This window comes from Rana temporaria, chromosome 2 (assembly GCF_905171775.1).
Source record: "Rana temporaria chromosome 2, aRanTem1.1, whole genome shotgun sequence".
Taxonomy (NCBI): domain Eukaryota; kingdom Metazoa; phylum Chordata; class Amphibia; order Anura; family Ranidae; genus Rana; species Rana temporaria.
The window spans coordinates 293,108,828-293,132,363 of record NC_053490.1 but is presented as its reverse complement, the minus strand read 5'-3'; the positions used below and the strand labels follow the sequence as shown (position 1 = coordinate 293,132,363).

Genomic DNA, 23,536 nt, shown 5'->3' with positions numbered 1-23,536 from the left:
AAAGCAAAAAAAGATTTTTTTTTACTATGGCCCAGGAACCGGAAGTGACTTCATGATGTCGCTCCAGTCCTCCAAGGGCATAGAGACAAGTGGCAGCGATCTTAGCCTCACTCATCTCCATACCCAGCTACTGTCAGTATCGGGTTGCTCCCGGGCTTCACTGATCGGTCAGGCAAGCCCTAGAATGACTGAGAAGTGGGGGAATTGAATCTGCCTGCGAGATCACATTTATCTGAAAGCGAATCACCTATAGTAAACAAAAAAAAAGTCAAATTACGTATTTTTGCTATAGGTTGGTCGGCACGTGGTTAATGATTAAAAATCCATGCCACACCAAAAGACCAAGTAGGGCAGTCCAAAAAGTCCAAGTAGATCAGGGCAGTCTCAGTTATTAAGGACTAGTGTGTTCTACGCATTACATGTGTAGTCAGATGTTTCTGTGGTTGTATACAGTACTCTTCAACACTTCAGACTTATGGGCTGATTTACTTAAGGAGTTGAGAATCTTTACACAATAAATAGTGTATATGTTCACTTCAATTATTCAATCGTGTGAAAAGAAATCCCTGTTCAATTTGAATATCCAATTATGAATGGGTAATTGAGTGAACTTATTCTGTGAAGATTCTCAACTCTATGTCTATGGGTCCTTACACACATTAGATCATACTGTTTGTCTCTCTTATTTATTTATTTATTTATTTATTTATTTTTAGCTAATTGATGTTTGATATCATATAATTTATATGTTTTCTGAAGACACAGGAAGGGGAATATATGTAGAGTAGCTTTATGTAAGGATTTACCATAGAATAGTTGCCTTTATTGACTGAGCTGATTATAGTAAGCTCTGTGGTTTCAAGGGCCAGTTTACTTGTGTAATGTATTTTGATCACAAAATGACCACTAACACATGACAAGTCGCACCGACAGGGGCTAAATGTATTTTTCGGTCAGTTCTTTCAAGACAAGAAGCATGTGAATGGAGGAGAAAGCAGAGGGACAGGAAGATGAGCTTCTCACTGTGTTGCTTCTCCTTTTAACCATCTCCCGTCGGCCAGACGACCATATAGGGCCGCAATGTGGATGTTAATTGCTGGGAGGCCGTCTATTTACGGCCTCCGACCACTGGAGGGCGTGCGTGCGCATGCCCGCCACGTCACTCAGGTGCCGATGTGCGTGCCTGGCGGCTGCGATGTCCGCCAGGCAACCGCGATCGGCAGTCACAGAGACAGGGACATGGATCTATGTGTGTAAACACAGAGATCCACGTCCTGTCAGTTAGAGGAGACCGATGGTGTGTCCCTTGTATATAGGGATAACCATCGGTCACCTCCCCCAGTCACTCCCCTCCCCCTACAGTTAGAAACACTATGCAGGGCACACATTAACCCCTTCCTCGCCCCCTAGTGTTAACCCCTTCCCTACCACCAAAAGAAAGCTATATTTGTGGGAAAAAAGGATGTCAATTTTGTTTGGGAGCCACATCGCACGACCGCGCAATTGTCATTCAAAGCTTGACAGTGCTGAAAGCTGAAATTTCGCCTGGGCAGGAAGGGGGTATATGTGACCAGTAAGCAAGTGGTTAAGGTGCAATAATTAGCTAGGGTAAATCAAGGACAACTTGGACTCAGAGAAAGTGGATTAAATTATGCTAACAATCAGAGGGCATGTAGTAGTAGGGGAAATCTCTGGATTGTGAAGTACACATGAACAACATATAAATGACTTAGAATGAAAACTTCCTCAAATAATACATTCTTGGCAGTTGTTTGTGCAATCCAAGAATGAAAATCATTCTCAGTTTCAATCAAATTGCATGAATAAGGGCAATGGCAGTGGCAAATGCAACATGAATTACAGTCCTGCTGAGTCTGTTTATGATTATTTATTATGAGCTGTTTCCGTTATAAGGTTTTATATGTTTACAGATTTTATCGTAAGGTTCCAGAACTCTCTCTATTTTTATTGCACAATGCCATTCAATAAACAAATCATATTTATAGCATTTGCTTTTCCAAATCATTGTTTTCCTCGATTTCTAATATTTCTGAAGATGTTTTTTGTTTTCTATTGTAGTTTTTTTTTTCTTATATTAACATGGCACCTGGTGTCTTCTAAAGGTAGGAAATTGGGAGAAGGCCTAGACTGCTTTCTTTGGCTTTCAGTTTAATGATATGTTGGTTAGCTAAGAAGATTTTCTTTTGGTCATCTTTTCATGTCTGCTAACAATGCATTACCAGACTAGTGACTAGACCATACACGGTGCAAATTTCTTTCCTGCAACCCAAATTTGCACGATTTCCCCATCAACACAGTCAGTGCTAACAGAGGAATCCTTCCTCCCAATCAATTGTCCCTCGTGCCCCATCGGGAGAAGACAGTGATTATTGCTAGCGGCTATAGCAAGAAAATCTGTAAGGCTGGTTGTACCCAAGTTGATTGATTTAGCCTGCTTGTTATCGGTTCAGATCTCTGCCGGTTTCTGCTGAATCGACCATGATTCGAACCATGTGTGGCCGGCCTTAAGATGTTTGACCCATGCCTCCAAGTACCATTGAGCATGGACAAGTCTGCATTATCTCAGTGCTCGTTGTTGACTATAACGTAAGAAAAATGCAGAAAACCTAGACTTATATCTGTAGTTTTTTACAAGGACTGCCCATATGGGGAAGTCCTTGAGAAAAAAACTTTAAAGTAAGTAGATGCTTCTTGGTAACCATACTGATTTATGACTGTAGCCACTGCGAATATACTCCTTTCAGCTCATCTTGTAAAACTACTGTATACAGTACTACACATATATTGTACAGTATATTTTGTTTCTCCAGTAAGGCAATAGGGATGATCAAATCTGCCTGGGTTTGGATGAAAACAAATAAAATCTGTTTTGTGAATCTTGCTTGAAGTTTTCAAACTTTGTGATGAACCTCATTCTGGTCTATGGGATGCAGTGAATCTAGTTATCCATGACCATTTGTAGGGCTAATAAGCAAGATATTTTCCCAGCACATGTTCCAATAGTTTGTGTTAAAACGTTTTAGTTGCACGACAGTTGCAAATATATGTGGAAGCTGCACTGCCTCATCAAGGCCCCTCTGTCTAATTATAATCGAGTCTCCATATTGGAGCATATATTAGAAAGGGAGAAAATTAAGGGTAGGGACAGTCACAATTTTTGTTTAGCGTAAAAGGCCAGCAACTGCCATTGAGGACAACATTTTGCTAAATAAATAAATAAATAAATAAATAAATAAATAAATAAATAATAAAAATAATATAACATCTCATAGTTGGGAAGAGGATTTTAAACTCTCCCCAACTGGTTCAACACACACTAACAACATGGCTGCTTTGAGCCCTCAGCTTGGTTTACCATTCCTTTAAATTACTGACAGGATCTAAGGTTATGTATTGCATTCCTTTTTTCTGGCAACAAACCCGCAATGTGTTCAGCCATAAGTTCACAATTTGACAAAAATCAAGAAAATCACATTTGTATGATTTTTAAATAATTAATTAGCATTTTGTTGCATGACATAAGCATTTAATCACCTACCAACTAGTAAGAATTCTGGCTCTCACAGAATTCTGGGTCTCACAGACCTGTTATTTTTTTTTTAAGAAAAAGCCCTCCTGTTCTACACTCATTACCTGTATTAATTGCACCTGTTTGAACTTGTTAACTATATAAAAGACACCTGTCCACAACCTCAAACAGACTCCAACCTCTCCACAATGACCAAGACCAGAGAGCTGTGTAAGGACATCAGGGATAAAATTGTAGACACAAGGCTTGGAGTAGACACAAGACAATAGGCAAGCAGCTTGGTGAGAAGGCAACAACTGTTGGCGCAATTATTAGAAAATGGAAGAAGTTCAAGATGGCGGTCAATCTCCCTTGGTCTGGGGCTCCATGCAAGATCTCACCTCGTGGGGCATCAATGATCATAAGGAAGGTGAGGGATCAGCCCAGAACTACACGGCAGGACCTGGTCAATGACCTGAAGAGAGCTGGGACCACAGTCTCAAAGAAAACCATTAGTAACATCATGGGGTTAAATCCTGTAGTGCACGCAAGGTCCCCCTGCTCAAGCCAGTGCATTTCCAGTCCCATTTAAAGTTTGCCAATGACCATCTGGATGATCCAGAGGAGGAATGGGATAAGGTCATGTAGTTTGATGAGACAAAACTAGAGCTTTTGGTCTAAACGCCACTCGCCGTGTTTGGAGGAAGAAGAAGGATAAGTACAACCCCAAGAACACCATCCCGACCGTGAAGCATGGAGGTGGAAACATCATTCTTTGGGGATGCTTTCTGCAAAGGGGACAGGACGACTGCACTGTATTAAGGGGAGGATGGGTGGAGCCATGTATTGCAAGATCTTGGCCAACAACCTCCTTCCCTCAGTAAGAGCATTGAAGATTGTGGCTGGGTCTTTCAGCATGACAACTACCCGAAACACACAGCCAGGGCAACTAAGGAGTGGCTTAAGAAGCATCTCAAGGTCCTAGAGTGGCCTAGCCAGTCTCCAGACCTGAACCCAATAGATTTTTTTTGGAAGGAACTGAAAGTCCATATTGCCCAGCGACAGCCCCGAAACCTGAAGGATCTGGAGAAGATCTGTATGGAGGAGTGGGCCAAAATCCCTGCTGCAGTGTGTGCAAACCTGGTCAAGAAATACAGGAAATGTATGATCTCTGTAATTGCAAACAAAGGTTTCTGTACCAAATATTAAGTTCTGCTTTTCTGATGTATCAAATACTTATGTCATGCAATAAAATGCAAATTAAATACTTAAAAATCATACAATGTGATTTTCTGGATTTTTTAGATTCTGTTTCTCACAGTTCACCTATGATAACAATTACAGACCTCTACATGCTTTGTAAGTAGGAAAACCTGCAAAATCGTATCAAATACTTGTTCGCCCCACTGTATATACAGTACATGGAAAAAACCCTCACAATGGGACTTTAACGACAATGGGTAATTTTTTAAGTGAATAGAAAGTGTCTTGGAAAGGATTTTAAAAGTTTGCAAATTCTTTATTATTACAAAAATCTACAAAATAACAATACATATTAAAATGGATTACACATGCTTTTTTAGATACAGTGTACTCAAAAGGGGGCATCACCAAACATGGGGTGAAGATGGAGAACACCCAACATGATAAGTTTTTTTCCATGTACAGTATATAACTGCTGTATACCTAACTGTATATACAGTACAGTATATAACTGCTGTGAACTCTAACAAGCTGGGCCTTCTGATTCCTCCTGTATTTTAACTGCACTGTTTGCCCTTAGGTTGTAAAGGGCTGCGCAAACTGTTGGCACTATATAAATCCTGTATTATAATAACAATTAAAACCATTGCCCCAGCTTGCATGCCACTATGAAATACTCTGCACTTGTTCATCTAATCCAGAAGCTAGCGTTGTGTAATGTGAGGTGGGAGGTGGGCAAGCTCATTGCTTGATCATGAGTTAGTAAACATTTTAATGCCGGATTCAGGGGTTCCAAGGCACTCCTGAGAGCAGTGATTGAAGCTTTTCTATCATTTTGCCATTACCAGACAATACAGGTCTTTTACAAGGTCTTCCACCTCTTCCCTGTCATTCTGTGCTGTGCACCCTTCCTGCTTTAGATCCATAGGTAATGCTTCATGTAAACAGCAGCAGGGTGGAGCAGAGGTATAAATATATTCTTTGTAAATGGTCTGCAGTTTGCGTCTTTAGATTACATCATGTCTGGGCATAATTCAATTGCAGTGACACTATGATGGGCATAATTGAGAATCTCTGCAGACTCATTTTTAGACTGGTAACTAGGTAAGACTGCAGAAATAAAGCAATTCCAATAAAAAAAAAGTCTAGGGCATGCATGTTTCTCTAGCTTTTATGTAAAAGATAAACATTTTTTTTTTACTAACGCACACAAGCTTTCCCTCACTTTGTATTATGTATATTTTTTCTGCTTTTTAACTTTATTTTCAGAATATATTTTAATATTCTCATGCAGAAGCTTTTATCTTAATTATGCACTCTAAGAATACAACAGAAAAAGAAAGCACAAGAGTGATGAGCTGTAACCCAGAGCAATACAAATAAACAAATCTGTACAAGCGTGGATAATTACAGCTAAAAGGTTAGGTTCACACGTTTTTGAAGCATTTTTAACTTGTGTTTTTACACGTTTTGGCATTCTTTCTGGGAAAAAAATGGAAAGCAGGTTACTAGGAGGAGGATACTTTTCCCTGTTATGCATGAAAACGTGCAAAAACTGCATGTCATGCGTATTTTTCAGGCGCTCCCATTGAAGTCTATGGGGGCCAAAAACAATCGCTCCTGCCTGTACTTCTTTGATGTGACAGCACTTTCCTCATTAGTGAACGGACCCCATAGAATGAAATCTTACTAATCGAGCATTGTTTCTTTTCTGCATACACGTGAAAAACATAAATGTAAGCTGCCAGAGAAAGACAATCCATTTGGTAAAAAACAGCAGAAGGTGTGTTAAATTTTTTTAAAGTAGCACTTAAAGCTCACAGCATTAAAGTGTTACTAAACCCACAACAGTAAAATCAGTCCGTATATGCAGTAAAGCATGCTTGTTGTCACTGTGGAACCTAAGTGGTTAATCATCTGTATTGTGTAAAAAGGCAGTTTGATCCTGTCTTCTCTGATCCTCCTCTTCTTCCACAGTCCCCAAATCATCTCCTGATAGAACAGAGGCTTGGTGGCAAGCTGCAAATGCTCAGTTTGGTGTGTATTGCTAGAGAGTTTTTTTCTTGAAGAGTGCATGCGATCAGCTCTGGGTCAATCAGCACTGTCCAGACAGAGGGTCAGGGGTCCCGCAGCCTCATAGGACAATCAGAGTAGAATGAAAACTCCTACTGCAAGCTTTACCAGACACTGATAGAAGTCACAAGACTGCTATATACTGCTGATGAGAAAAGGTATTTAGCAGTTTATACTTAATAATACTATTGCTTTTCCACATGCTGTGTACTGTCGAAGACCAGATATAATACATGCAGGGCCCTGGGTTTAGTAATACTTTAAGGTTAAAAATACCCCAGTGCTTGTGCTAGTCACTCCCTGTCCCCAACCACTTACCTTACCATGATCCACACTGTTCCTCCGAATTTCCTGGTTGCGGAGAGGAAGTGAGGGTAGGAATATGATTGGCTCCTGCCTCTGTCAGGAGCTGGGAGGAGTGTGTATTTCAATGGACACACATGGCGTCAGTTGGAAGCACACATGCATCTCCTTTGTAGTCAGTAATGTCATTTGGTCAGCATATTTTCATCCATGTAAGATTAATCGTCTTGGTCCGTCTCTCACACCCAACAGCACTGCCATTCTCATTCACAATCTGGTCACTTTCTCCATAGATTATTGTTAGGCCGCGTACACACGATCGGTTAAACCAATGAGAACGGTCTGATGGACCGCTTTCATCGGTCCAAATCGAACGTGTGTGGGCCCCATCGGTTATTTATCCATAGGTTAAAAAAAAGCAATCTTGTTTTAAATTCAATCGATGGATAAGGTTAAAAATCCATGCATGCTCAGAATCAAGTCGACGCATGCTTGGAAGCATTGAACTTCGTTTTTTTCAGCACGTCGTTGTGTTTTACATCACCGCGTTCTGACACGTTTGTTTTTTTAATTGATGGTGTGTAGGCACGACTGACCATCAGTTAGCTTCCATGGCATGACCGACCGTGTGTACGTGTGTAAGTCTCTTCTTTTTGGTCTCTCTTTTAAGCCCCTCCATAAACTGCAACTGGTTCAGAACTCTGCTGCTTGCATCATTACCAGACCCCCCTCCTTTAAAGAGTAACTCAATTTTTGTTAAGAAAAAACATTCCCCCCTGGGTGAGCTATGTACATTGCAAGGATTTTAACAAACTTTGTTGCAGATTTCTACCTTATGATATTCTGAAGAAATTACTGCGTAATGTGTCCACTTGGAAAGTCAATCTAATGGGAGTGGTTTCATAACTATCAATAAGCAGTGCACTTGCAGAGCTCTGATGAGTGAAGCTGCTGGGCCTGCATCAATTTAGATGTGATTTCCTATTGGGAGTATCCCACAAAAAATTTAATTTTTTTTGCAGGGGATGCTGGATATCCGATTTGTATCTTAGTGCAGACTTCTGAGAAAATCGGTGAGCCAATCACACAATTAAATAATGTTTCTGGGGGTGGTCAGTACACACTCTGTGTGCAGAACACCTCCAGGTTGCTATTCTGCATTGAATTTTACAGAAAATTTCAGAGCTGCAGATTGAGGCCCGGTTCACACTGTTGCGGCAGGTGGCGCACAGCAGGGGTCCGGTGCATGCTGGTTCACCGGTTCAGGTCCGATTTCATCCCGAATTTTGGGCTGAAATCAAGCCTGAAACCCACCAAAAAAGGCACGTGTTTTTTCTGGCACACCGCACCGGACCCACTGTGGAGATATGTGAGAGCCAGTCACATTCTCCTGCTATGCGAATTGAATGCGGGGAAACACGCATTAAATTCGCATAGGTGTGAACACGGTCTAAAAAGGAAAGGGCATTTTAAATAACATTCAATTACAATATGGAGTCGCAATTGTATATGCAAAATTATTATTTTTTATATTTGCGATTTTTTTTCCCCACGATTCCACATGATTACCCTTTAATCACATCACTCCTGTCCTTCAGCACCTTCACTGGCTTCTGGTCAAATATCGTATTGATTTCAAAATTCTGTTACTTACCTTTAATGTCATTCATAACCTCGCTCCTCCATACCTTTCTGAATTCCTGCATATCAGACCCTCTCATACTCTCAGGTCTTCTTCTTCCATTTATCTCAATGTTCCATTCACCCTCTTGATCACTGGGATTAAGAGACTTTAGCTGCTTTGCCCCCCCCCCCCCGACTTTGGAACACCCTTCCAGTGCCACCTGACATTCGCAACATTCATTTCCTACCCATCTTCAAATTACATCTCAAAACTCATCTTTTATGCTAGCATACTCTGAATTCAGTGATTTGTTTTTTTGTAATTTAATGGTTATGTAATATATATATTTTTGTTTTTATTATTTATTTACCTGCTTTTTTTTTTGGCTTTGTTTTTATCTTTGTAAGGAGATCTTGGATGTTCTGAAAAGCACCTATAATTTATTATTATTATTATTAATATTACAAACAGGGAGGTAGGGTCAGCGGTTTGGGGACCTGTCAGGCAGATCATTTTTTAAGGAAGCAGACATGTAACTCAAATAATAACACTATAAAATTATCTGAAAGTCATACTATTCTATCCACCGGAAAACAGGTTAAAATTATAACTTAGGAGTTTAATTTTTAACTCCTAAATTTTGAGGGAGTACATTTCACACACAGGACATGTTACAGTAGCCCTAGAAACTGAGGGGGTACATTTCACACACCGGACATGTTACAGAAGCCCTAGAAACTTGTGTTTAATTTAAACTGTCAAGGATGCATGAATAAAAAAAAAAAAGGAAGAGGGGTTTACAAAAAGTCTACAGATGTGCTGCAAAATGAACCCCCATTTGTCATTCATACCATTCCCTTATTTTGTAACCTCGCAGCTAAAGAAAAGAGAATGGTAAGAGTTAATAAAAAAAAAATATTTGTTACCCATGGAGGAGGTGGCACTTGCATTCAACAGATATCTGGCTTAACTTAAGAAAAAAAAAACTGGATGCTTTGGTCATTAAAAAAAAAGATTGAGGCCCGGTTCACACTGTTGCGGCAGGTGGCGCACAGCAGGGGTCCGGTGCATGCTGGTTCACCGGTTCAGGTCCGATTTCATCCCGAATTTTGGGCTGAAATCAAGCCTGAAACCCACCAAAAAAGGCACGTGTTTTTTCTGGCACACCGCACCGGACCCACTGTGGAGATATGTGAGAGCCAGTCACATTCTCCTGCTATGCGAATTGAATGCGGGGAAACACGCATTAAATTCGCATAGGTGTGAACACGGTCTAAAAAGGAAAGGGCATTTTAAATAACATTCAATTACAATATGGAGTCGCAATTGTATATGCAATATTATTATTGTTTATATTTGCAATTTTTTTCCCCACGATTCCACATGATTACCCTTTAATCACATCACTCCTGTCCTTCAGCACCTTTACTGGCTTCTGGTAAAATATCGTATTGATTTCAAAATTCTGGTACTTACCTTTAAGGTCATTCATAACCTCGCTCCTCCATACCTTTCTGAATTCCTGCATATCAGACCCTCTCATACTCTCAGGTCTTCTTCCATTTATCTCAATGTTCCACTCACCCTCTTGATCACTGGGATTAAGAGCCTTTAGCTGCTTTGCCCCCCCCCGACTTTGGAACACCCTTCCAGTGCCACCTGACATTCGCAACATTCATTTCCTACCCATCTTCAAATTACATCTCAAAACTCATCTTTTATGCTAGCATACTCTGATTTCAGTGATTTGTTTTTTTGTAATTTAATGGTTATGTAATATATATATTTCTGTTTTTATTATTTATTTACCTGCTTTTTTTTTTGGCTTTTTTTTTATCTTTGTAAGGAGACCTTGGGTGTTCTGAATAGCGCCTATCATTTATTATTATTATTATTATTATTATTATTATTATTATTAATATTACAAACAGGGAGGTAGCGTGAGCGGTTTGGGGACCTGTCAGGCAGATCATTTTTTGAGGAAGCAGACATGTAACTCAAATAATAACACTATAAAATTATCTGAAAGTCATACTATTCTATCCACCGGAAAACAGGTTAAAATTATAACTTAGGTGTTTAATTTTTAACTCCTACATTTTGAGGGGGTACATTTCACACACCGAACATGTTACAGTAGCCCTAGAAACTGAGGGGGTACATTTCACACACCGGACATGTTACAGTAGCCCTAGAAACTGAGGGGGTACATTTCACACACTGGACATGTTACAGTAGCCCTAGAAACTGAGGGGGTACATTTCACACACTGGACATGTTACAGTAGCCCTAGAAACTGAGGGGGTACATTTCACACACTGGACATGTTACAGTAGCCCTAGAAACTGAGGGGGTACATTTCACACACTGGACATGTTACAGTAGCCCTAGAAACTGAGGGGGTACATTTCACACACCGGACATGTTACAGAAGCCCTAGAAACTTGTGTTTAATTTAAACTGTCAAGGATGCATGAATAAAAAAAAAAAAAAGGAAGAGGGGTTTACAAAAAGTCTACAGATGTGCTGCAAAATGAACCCCCATTTGTCATTCATTCCATTCCCTTATTTTGTAACCTCGCAGCTAAAGAAAAGAGAATGGTAAGAGTTAATAAAAAAAAAATCTTTGTTACCCATGGAGGAGGTGGCACTTGCATTCAACAGATATCTGGCTTAACTTAAGAAAAAAAAAAACTGGATGCTTTGGTCATTAAAAAAAAAAAAAAAAAAACAATGAGAGGGAAAGTGAGAGTCAGTCTCTGCATGAAAGTGGTTGGAGCCAGAGGAGCTAACACGCTGTTTTTTTACACTGCCTGAACACTTGGTTTTGCTGATGGACTACAATGCAGACACAGCCAGACCTCTCTCTCTCTTTCTCTCTCTCTGAAAGCCAGTTGGAGTTATCACTAGCACAGTTATAAGAGCTGAAGTTTTACTTTTTGCTCTTTAGCCACTTTGTGTCAATAAGAAGAAACAAACCCACAGTTCTGGAACCTTTTATTATAATTCTTTTATTTCCTTGTGCCGGTTGATGCTTTTTTTGGGAAAGATTCTTTGGAAAAGGATTGCAATCATACAGATATACATTCATTCAAATTGGAAACTATACAGAAGGTAAGGTTAACAGTTTCTGAGTTATTTTTTATTTATTTTTTGCTGTTTACTGCCTTTTAATGTTTAAGGCAGTATTGATATACATGTTTTGCTTTGAAAGAAAAAGTCTTGCAGTGTATGATTATAGATCAAGTCATCCAAGCTCCACAGTGAAAATCATTTGTGTGCTTTAGATTGTATATTCATAATGTATATATACAGCGATACTGTATATTATATCCTGATGGTAAAAGGAAAACAGTTTAGTTTAGCAAGAGAAACCAGAAATGGTTGCATGTCAGGAGATGCTGATTTACTGACAGCCAGTTTTGAAAACTCTCAGCTCATTTGCACAGTGCACATATACACGCATGGTGTCTGATGTTTTTTTTTTACAGCTTGTTGTAAGTGGTGAAACTAAGCAAGGAAAACATTTCTCGCAATGTTTCATTTTTCTTGCTGTTAATTTTTGGATCGTTTCAAGGATTTAGTGCCAAGAAGATCCTACGGTTATCAGATTTGGAAACAAACATTTGTGGGCGTGATTGGAATAAAAAAAAAATAATAAAAAAAAATCATTTAAAAAAAATATATATATTATTTGTATTGCAGAAAAGAGTGAGAAGTCTGCTCTGTAATAAATGCATGTGTTTAGCAAAAGTAGCTTCTGCAAGGTCAAATTTACAATTCTTTTTTTTTTTATTTAATTTGAAACAGACAAATTTAGATCATGGTTAGTTATGTAAAACAGAGAAATGGAAAGGTTTTTTTTTTTTTTCCCCTTTCAAAGAAATAATATTTCCTTGCTGTTTTTTTGGGTCATGAAAGACAAACCACATGGATGATGAGGGTTTATGTGTATTTTGTGAGTTTATAGTCTTCATTGATGCAACAGATTTTTATGACACATTGCACCATCTTTTATGCACATCTGCAGTACTTTCTTACTTAAATTACTTAAAGAAGACAGTCAATCAAGAATGTTTTTTTTTGTCATCCTTTTGTGTTTGTGCAGTTATATTGATTTATGTTACTCTGATGTGAACAGCCAGTACAGTGATGTTCCTCCATCATTCTTATGCCCCTGTTGGTCATCCTGCAGTTGCCTGTCACTGTAATGTTCCGCATTTACTGGATTTAATAAAGAGGCATCTGCTAAGAAGACAGACGGCTCCGGGATATGTAGAAAGAGGCGATTATCAGCAGGGGAATTTAATTACATTGACTCTCTACTTCAGGTGTACCAGTTTAAGTACAGTGTTATACACAGATTGTCACCCTTCCCCTTTATGTTTTTTTTTTTTAGAATCTAGGGCTTGCATACAATGGATATTGGCCAGTAAATCAATGTGTAATTCTGAGAATCTTTTGATGAATCTGTGCTAAAGACATGCCTTCCTGACACGCCCACGGAAAAGGGTTTAATATATAATCTGAGTATACCAACATCTAAACACCTTTAGCCCCCCCATAAGTCTGCATTGAGGTCCAAATTACTATTGCAATGCAATTATAATTTAGAATTTTTCTGTGTAAAATACAGTTTCTAAAGCAGTGGCACCTGTAACCCTAGTGGTAGTCCTGAAAGGCTCAGTGAATATTATTATCTTTTCATCTTAGCCTAAAAATAGCATTATAAAATTGCTTGATAAAAATGAATACACCTTATGCAAAACACACAAGAAGAATAATATAGAGGGTATGTACTACAAAATGTACAGACTTGCTTTACATAAATTGACAAGCACCAGGGGGCACTTAGCATACATCTGACATTATAAAGCAGCACATGATAAAAGGGATTCTGGTGAAACACTGGTTCACAAAGCAGTGATGACTGATGCACTTTTGCTAGCTGCTATCATATGGTGATCATTTGCTAGATAACAGAGATGACAATAGAGAAGCAAATTACAATGTGTCATATGTTTTGGAACTGATGCACAACAGAGGTCTAAAGTAAACTACACACTTGCTTAATGATACCTGCTAGAACTGTAATAGAATACTGTTTATCTATTTGAACTTTTAGTGAATTGAGCAGCGTATTCATTTTACTCTTTACTGTTGCATTGTTTAATCCAAAACCCATGTCAAAATAAACGCTTGAAATTGGCAGTTGGGCTAATCGGTGTATATATGCAATAAGAACCACTTGTTCACGCAATTCATACCTTCCCATTGGCCAGTAAGGATGCATTTACTACTCTGCAGCCATCAGGAAGACAACTAGAGCAGATAGGGTGGATCCTAGTGCAATAATGAGAGCTGTGATTCTTCCTTTCCTCTAAAAAATACATTTTATTTGGTGTACCAGTACAATATCTGACTTTAAGTATAAGTAAAAAAAAAAAAATTTAAGTGGAGAAGGATTAGAACACCTGTCAGGGTTTTTTTTCCGCAGTCTGTGCCCCCGTTAGGGAAATTTACCCACTCTATTAGTCCTGAGTGAGTGAGTAACTTGTATAGCGCAACAAATGCGAACTTACTCGCCTCAAGGCGCTTCCTGGAAGAAAATCTAATCTTTTTGGTTGTCACCAGTATAGTAATGGAGGGATTTTTTTTATATGTAGAGTGTAGAGAAATTAAAACACCTTTCAAGTTTTTATTGTTGTCTGTGCTCCCATTGGGGAGATTTCCCCTCTCTATTTGTCTTGTTTATTGTTATCACTAAGAGTTGCCATGAAAGAAAATCCCAAACAGAGGAATTTCCTATTTGGGTTATGGGGCAGGATGTGAAGGCAAATCTACCCAATGAGAAAATGGTTGGCAAAAAATGTAACAGGGGGTTTTAAGCCTCCCTTAGTCTATCTGAAATTAACAAAAAAAACTTTGCCCTTAGTTCTACTTTAACCGCTTGCTGACCAGCCGCCGCAGTTTTACGGCGACAGCTCGGCTCGACTGCGAGAGATCACGTAATATTACGTCATCTCGCGAATCAGCCAATAGGGGCGCGTGCGTGCCGTTGGAGGTGCGCACGCCTCCCGCTTGCCCCCTGGTCCCGACGCATGTGCCTGGCAGGCGTGACCACCGCCGGGCACCCGCGATCGCTCGTTACAGAGCGAAAACCTGGGAGCTGTGTGTGTAAACACACAGCTCCCGGTCCTGTCAGGGGGAGAAATGCCTGTATGTCTGTTCATACAATTTATGAACAGAAGATCAGTCATTTCCTCATGTCAGTCCCACCCCCCACAGTTAGAACACACCCAGGGAACATACTTAACCCATTCCTCGCCCCCTAGTGTTAACCCCTTCCCTGCCAGTGGCTTTTTTATAGCACTGATCGCTATAAAAATGCCAATGGTCCCAAAAATGTGTCAAAAGCGTCCAATGTGTCCGCCATAATGTCGCAGTGCTGATAAAAATCGCTGATCGCCGCCATTACTAGTAAAAAAAAAATATTAATAAAAATGCCATAAAACTATTCCCTATTTTGTAGACGCTATAACTTTTGCGCTAACTAATCAATAAACGCTTATTGCGATTTTTTTTACGAAAAATATGTAGAAGAATACATATCGGCCTAAACTGAGGAAAAAAAATGTTCTTATATATTTTTGGGCATATTTATTACAGCAAAAAGTAAAAAATATTAATTTGTTTTCAAAATTGTCGCTCTATTTTTGTTTATAGCGCAAAAAATAAAAACCGCAGAGGTGATCAAATACCACCAAAAGAAAGCTCTATTTGTGGGGAAAAAAGGATGCCAATTTTGTTTGGGAGCCACGTCGCACGACCGTGCAATTGTCAGTTAAAGCGACGCAGTGCCGAACCGCAAAAAGGGGCCCAGTCATTGAGCAGCAATATGGTCCGGGGTTGAAGTGGTTAAGAAAGGTATGTGCAGGTACCAGAGGATATTTGTACTTAAGCCCTGTTGCTGCATTTAGTATAATTTTTGGGATTATTGGTATGCTTACCAAAAGGAGGTTAAAGTGTTACTAAACCCAGGACCCTGCATTAACTATATAAGGTGTCCCACAGTACAGAGAGCATGGACATTTTATGCTGTAAATATAAACTGCTAAATACCTTTTCTCATCAGCAGTATATAGAAGTCTTGTGACGTCTATCAGTGTCCAGCTGAGCACTGCTGAAAGTTTGTAGGAGGAGTTTTCATTCTCCCCTGACTGTGCTATGAGGCTGCAGGACCCCTGACCCTCTGTCTGGACAGTGCTGATTGGCCCTCCGCTGATCACATGCACCCTTCCAAAAAAAAAAACTCCAGCAATACACATCAAACTGAGCATGTGCAGAGTGCCCCGAAGGCTCTGTAGATCAGCAAATGGATTGGGGATCCTAGAAGATGGGGAGGATCAAATAGTCTTTTTACACAATGCAGAGGATTAACCCCTTAGGTTTCACAGTGAGTATAACAAGCATGATTTACTGCATATACAGACTGATTTTACTGTTGAGGGTTTAGTAACATTTTAATGGTCATCTCCGGCAATCCCTTCTTCAGCTCTGTGTATACAAAGGAACATGGATAAACTCATGTCCAGAATGAGGATAATGTTGACAAATGATCCACTATGGCTCAAAACTGATATGGTCCAGAAATATTTAGACAGCAAAAAGGTCAATAAGGCACCTGGACCAGGTGGCATACATTCACGGGTTCTAAAAGAATTTAGCTCTGTAATTTCAAAGCCATTGTTTTTAGGGACTCTTTAATGGCTGACATAGTATCACTGGATAGGCATTTGTGATGCCTATATTTAACCACTTAACGACCCGCCCATAGACAAAAGACGTCTACAGGGTGGTTTGTTAACTCTGGAAGGACGTCTATGGACGTCATCCCAGATACGCACTGGGGCGTGCACACGGGAGCGGCCGTCCAATGACAGAGCGATCACATGTAAACGAACCGGCGTCATTTGAGAGGAGAGAGCGGGTGCCAGCAGCGCTGTGGGCTGGATCTGTGACAATTGCAGTCACAGATCCAGCCATCCATGCTCAGCCATCCCTGCAATACCCTGTGCAATACTCTTCCTTCCCTGCAATACTCTGCAATACTGTACAATATCCCTGCCAATACTCTGCAATACCCCTGCCAATACTCTGCCAGTACTCTGCAATACCCCTGCCAGTACTCTGCAATACCCCTGCCAGTACTCTGCAATACCCCTGCCAATACCCCTGCCAGTACTCTGCAATACCCCTGCCAGTACTCTGCAATACCCCTACCAATACTCTGCAATACTCTGCAATACCCCAGCCAATACTCTGCAATACCCCGGCCAATACTCTGCAATACCCTGGCCAATACTCTGCAATACCCCGGCCAATACTCCGCAATACCCCGGCCAATACTCCGCAATACCCCGACCATTACTCTGCAATACCCCGACCAATACTGTGAAATACCTGACCAATACTCTGAAATACCCTGGCCAATTCTCTGAAATACCCCAGCCAATACTCTGCAATACCCGGCCAATAGTCTGCAATACCCGGAAAATACTCTGCAATACCCGGAAAATACTCTGGAAAAAAATGTGCTTTAACCACTTCCCGCACGCCGGCCGTCATATGACGTCCTTGACTTTGTGCAGGGATATCTGAATGATGCCTGCAGCTACATGCATCATTCAGATACCATATTTTTCAGCCGGAAATTCTCTACACCATAAGAATGATCATGGTGGCTGTTCCACCTCTTGATCGTTCTTACGGGAGGCGAAAGTGGACAACCCCCTCCCGTCGCCCTCCGGTGCTTCTTCCGACTCACCGATACGATCGAAGCCAGGATCGTTTTTTTTTTTAATTTCAGGCTTCCCAGCCTAGAGGTGCGATGTGGGGTCTTATTGACCCCATATCTCACTGAAAAAGAGGACCTGTCATGCAATATTCCTATTACAAGGAATGTTTACATTCCTTGTAATAGGAATAAAAGTGATCAAAACATTTATTTTTGGGGAAAAACATTTCAAACTAAAATAAATAAAGTAAAAGGAAAAATAAAATGTTATTATTTTTTTTTAAAGCGCCCCTGTTCCCGTGTGCTCGTATACAGAAGCGAACGCACATATAAGTCCCGTCCACATATGAAACCACACATGTGAGGTATCGCTGCGAACGCTAGAGCGAGAGCAATCATTTTGGCCCTACTAAAAAGATGTAACCAGTAAAAATATTTCAATCGTCACCTATGGGGATTTTTAAGTAGCGAAGTTTGGCGCCATTCCACAAGCGTGTGCAATTTTGAAGGGTGACATGTTGGGTATCTATTTACTCAGAGTAACTTCATCTTTCATATTATGCAAAAACATTGGGCTAGGGGGCGTGGCCAAGCAGCGGATGTAGCCGGACGCTTCTTCAGCTCCCCTGCCGAATCTCCTTCAATCCATCCTGTTCTAACACCCGGCTTGCCTGCTTTTCTCGCCCGCTGGTTGCGGGAAGGTCCCCTGAGTATCCCGGTACCTTCTGTGCCTCGGTACGCGTCGGATGTCGGCTGCTAGGCAGCAATTCGCGGCCTGATCCACAGACAGCATGGCTCACCAAAATGGCGCTCAGGCCCAGCGCACGGCCAAGGAGAAACATAGGGAGGGGGCGGAAAAACTTTTCTCCATGACACTGGCTGCGGACCTTAATACTCACCCTGGGGTACATGGCAAGTCGCCCGCTGGCTCGTCGGACGCAGATGACACGGATCCCCTGGAGGATGGGGGCGGATCGGGGTATCATGGGAGCGCTGTGAGTACACCTCATGGCAGCTCTACTAGGCCGCAAACCCTCACTAGCCCTGCCTCAGATGGTAAACCCTCACTTAGGGACATATTCGCAACCATAACCACATGTAATACCTCCCTAACTGCCCTAACCGCTGATATAAAGGGAGTGAAAGCAGAAATGAGACAGGATGCACAAAAGCTGAGGGAGAGGACCTCTGCGGTGGAAGGGTGAGCTCCATAGAGGATGACATGGCCCCCATGCAGAGGGATCTTACATACAACAACCATCTTCTCACACAACACTCATCTCGTTTAGAGGAATTGGAGAATAGGATGAGAAGAAATAACGTAAGGCTGGTTGGATTGCCTGAGAGAGCAGAGGGGAAGAATCCTGTAGAATTTTTTGAGAACTGGCTGGTAACTGCATTTGGCAAGGAGGTGTTTACTCCATTGTTCTCTGTGGAAAGAGCACACAGGGTACCTGCTATGCCTCCTCCGCCGGGGGCTCCCCCAAGACCCTTCCTATTAAAACTACTCTATTATAAAGATAGGGATGCTATACTTCGCAATGCCAGGATTAAACCAGAAGCCATGAAAGTTGACAACGCCAAAATCTATTTTTTTCCTGATTTTTCTGCTGAGCTGCAAGAGCAACGTGCAAAGTTTCTAGATGTTAAACGTCGCCTTAGAGCCCTGGATGTAAAATATGCTATGTTATACCCTTCCAGACTGAGAGTGGAAGCATTGGGCTCTGTTCTCTTCTTTGATCTACCATCTGCGGCCGCACAATGGATGGACAGGGAGGAACAGTCGATCCGGGAGGGTCGCAACCGACGTTGTGCTCAACAAGATGGGTGATGTACTGGTAAATCATTTAGTTATGTTCCTTCTATCCTCCCTTGCCAAGGCGGAGAAGCTGCTGTTGTTTGGACCTTTTTCTAACACCGGGGCTATTTGTTCTAGCTGTTGAGAAGTTTGGACGCTTATGTGCGCTTCCACTGTTGCCCTCATGTTGGTCTGGTGCAGGCCTCCCATTGCCTCAGGGCGCACAAGTTTGGCCATGTTGGCCTGTTATTATCTGATTTTATTTTTATTTTTGTTGTTTTTTCATTTTTCTGAAAGCTCCGCTGTGGGACCACCGCCACAGACATTCCAACTGTTCCTTAGGGCCACTGGCCCCCACGTGACTACCTTACCTGCCTACTGTGAGATATACCTTACATTGAGCCTGACACCATTACTGTGTTGCTTGATTTTACTTTGCCTTTTTTTGAATTCATCCGATGATCTGATGCTAATTTTCTCTTTCAGTGTACTTCACTACCTCGCCTTACAGTGCTATAAATATACCAGAGCTATCCTTATTTTGATAATTTATGCAATACAATGTCTAAGATGACCAGATTTATGTCCTGGAATGTTCGGGGATTGAGCAATCCTGTCAAGCGCTTGGCTGTACTTCGTGCAGTCAAGCGGATAAATGCGGATATCATTTGTTTACAGGAGACTCACCTCTCCCAGACCTCTACACCCCAATTCGCCGGAAGACAATTCAGTCACCAGTACCATGCTACTTTCCCGGTGTACTCGAGGGGGGTGAGCCTTCTGGTTAGACAGGGTGTACAGTTCTCAGCCCTGGAGGTACAAATTGATCAAGATGGTCGATATGTTTTTATTCTGTGTTCCCTTTACGGGACTAAATGTATTCTTGCAGGGATGTATATTCCTCCTGCCTTTTCAGCTAATACTCTGAAGATATTGGCAGACTTTATTGTCCGCTTCCCTGGTATTCCGGTGTTGGTGATTGGTGATTTCAATAATTGTCTAGACCATGCTAGGGATAGGCTTTCTGTTCGAGGGGGGATGGGGTGCAGGGACAGAGTGGGCCTACCCCGTTTGCTCATTTATTGCTAGAAATGGGCCTGACCGATGTTTGGAGGATACATAATCCAGATGCCAGAATTTACTCGTGCCAATCTGCTTCTGTGGGGGGCGTGTCCAGAATTGATTTAGGGTTGGGGAATGACTTACTCCTGCCATTGTTAGAATCATCTCAATATCATCCCCGACAAGTATCGGATCATTCCCCTCTGTCGATAGATATTCGATTTGGGGCGTGTAAGGGCAACACCCTCTGGAAACTTAACCCTTTTTGGCTCTTGTTTATTCCAGACCCTGACCCCATTCTGGAACTCCTTACAACTTTTTTTAGGCATAACTTAGATTCTGCGACACTGGATGTGGTCTGGGAGACGATTAAAGCTTTTTTAAGGGGGCAGTTTATCAGAGTAATTTCCAGGATTAAAACCTCTACCAAGGAGTGGGAGATGTCGGTCTTGGAGGAGGCTCGCTCCTCTGAGGCCAGATATGTTGTTGACCCCACGGACGAAACGCTCGTGGTTGGCAGCTCAAACTATGCTTAAAGACCTGTCTCTGCAACTGGCCGAGAACAAACGCTTTTTCTTACAACAAAGTCACTTTGAGGAGGGTGAGAATACAGGACATATGTTAGCGCTATTAGCCAGGTCACAGCAGTCATCTTCTCATATTGTGTCCATACTGGATGCCAGTGGGACACCCTGTTATTCCACTAATGATGTCACTGACGTTTTTAAACACTTTTTTCAGGATGTTTATTCATCCAAGGTCAGACCTACCCAGGACGACATTTGTACGTTTCTGGATAGATACCCCTTGCCACCCTTGTTCACTTCGGACGCTGCCCTGCTCAATGCTCCTCTGACTGAGGAGGAATTACTAGAAGCCCTGGCTCATGCAAAAAATGGTCGGGCTCCTGGAGCAGATGGGTTACCATCCGAGGTGTACAAACGATACTCAGCTCAACTTCTCCCTATCCTCCTTAAAGTCTACAACCATGCTTTTGAAACAGAGACTCTCCCTTCTTCCATGAATGAGGCCCTTATTGTGGTTCTGTTGAAACCCGGCAAGGATGCCCTGTCACCGGACTCGTATAGACCAATTTCGCTGCTTAAGTGTGATGTCAAGCTTTTGGCCAGGATATTGGCGAATAGATTGGCTAGCTGTATCCAAAAAGTGATACATAAGGATCCGTCTGGGTTCATTCCTACGAGATCTACTTCTCAGAATTTACGTAGACTTTTTCTAAACTTACAGGTCCCCTTGGACAATACGGGAAATAGGGCGGTTCTATCTTTGGACGCTGCTAAAGCGTTCCACAGTGTGGAATGGCCCTACCTTTGGGAGGTCTTGACTAAATTTGGGGTGGGTCCCTCATTTTTGAAATGGGTCCAATTGTTGTACAGTTCCCCCGACTGCGAGACTGCGCATTAATGATGATGTATCAGACTCCTTCCGTCTTGCTAGAGGCACTCGGCAGGGGTGCCCTTTGTCACCCCTGTTGTTTGCCCTGGCTCTAGAACCCCTGGCTATACATATCAGGGAGTCCCAGGACATAGTGGGGTTTCATAGGGGGTCAAGGAAGGATGTGGTCTCCCTCTAAGCGGATGACACACTGATATATCTGGGAGACACTGTTGGGTCTCTGCAGAATGTAATGGGCCTGATTTTGGTCGGCTGTCGGGTTTCAGTATTAACTGGAACAAGTCAGTTCTTATGCCCCTGGACCCTCTGCCGGGTCCCCTACCTGACTGCGCGAGAGACATTGCTGTGGTTGATGAATTCTGATATTTAGGTATACAGGTAACCCCGGATCCTACTCAATATCTTGATAAGAACTTGTCCCCGATGCTCCAGAAGCTTCGTTGAAGTGCTCTGCCTGGAGAAAACTACCGCTTTCCGTTACCGGAAGAGTCAATTTAATCAAGATGGTATGGGCACCTCAACTTCTTTATATTTTCCACAATACCCCGATTTGGATAACACACAGGTGGTTCACCCGAGTAGACACCCAGTTTAGGGAGCTGATTTGGGGCAACAAGCTGGCTCGTATCAGCTTGCGCTCTTTGCAATTTGCGAAGGACCAAGGTGGTATGGCGGTTCCTCATGCCAGGTATTATTTCATAGCCTTGAAGCTCCACCACCTAGGTAATTGGGGGGTGGTGGATGAATCTGACCCGATTAGGTCCCTGATAGTTCCTGAGAACTCGGATCTTCCAGCTTTGGTGCATCTGGAGGCGGGCCTCACACAGTTTTCTATTACCCTCCCCACTAAGGATGAGCCGAACACCCCCCTGTTCGGTTCGCATCAGAACTTGCGAACACACCAAATGTTCGTGTGAACTTTAGAACCCTGTTAAAGTCTATGGGACTCAAACATTTGACATCTAAAGTGTTAATTTTAAAGGCTAATATGCAAGTTATTGTCATAAATAGTGTTTGGGGACCTGACCGGACCGCTGATCACCCGTCGCTGGAGAGATCATCCATCGCTGGATAGAAGACAACGTTGGAGCGGGGGGCTGGGCCGAGAGTGGATTCACATCGCTGTATTTTTTTAAATTGTTTTTTTATTAATAAAGGATTTTTATCTACGGTGTCTGTGGTTTTTTTTTAACTATTTACACTTCCTTCGTGAAATCGTAGAGGTACAGTGTACCCCATTACCAATTCACATGGGGGGGCCAGGATCTGGGGGTCCCCTTTGTTAAAGGAGTCTTCCAGATTCTGATAAGCCCCCTGCCCGCAGACCCCCACAATCACCGGGCAAGGGTTGTGGGGATGAGGCCCTTGTCCCCATCAACATGGGGACATCCTCCCCATGTTGAGGGCATGTGGCCTGGTGCGGTTCAGGAGAGGGGGGGCGCACTCTGTCCCCCCTCTTTTCTGCGGCTGGCCAGGTTAACATGCTCAGATAAGGGTCTGGTGTGGATTTTTGGGGGAAGTCCACGCCATTTTTTTTTTATATGGGGTGGAGTTCCCCTTAAAATCCACACCAGACCTGAAGGGTCTGGTATGGATATTTGGGGGGAACCCCACGTCATTTTTTTTTAAATTGACGGCAGGGTTCCCCTAAATATCCATATCAGACCTGAAGGGCCTGTTAATAGAATTTGGGGGGACCCCCAGCTTTTTTATTTTTATTTTTTATGGATG

The 23,536-nt window shown here is 42.0% G+C and overlaps 1 protein-coding gene across 2 annotated transcripts in view; it reads left to right on the top strand.

Annotated features, from left to right (window-relative positions):
- Positions 1 to 11,476: 11,476 nt before the first annotated feature.
- RSPO1 (R-spondin 1) overlaps positions 11,477 to 23,536 on the top strand; it is a 185,647-nt gene continuing 173,587 nt past the window's right edge. The window contains exon 1 of one of the 2 annotated variants that reach the window (XM_040337222.1): positions 11,477 to 11,846. The gene's annotated coding sequence lies outside the window, so the exon portion shown is untranslated. The remainder of the gene's footprint in view (positions 11,847 to 23,536) is intronic. The other variant, XM_040337221.1, reaches the window with a different exon arrangement.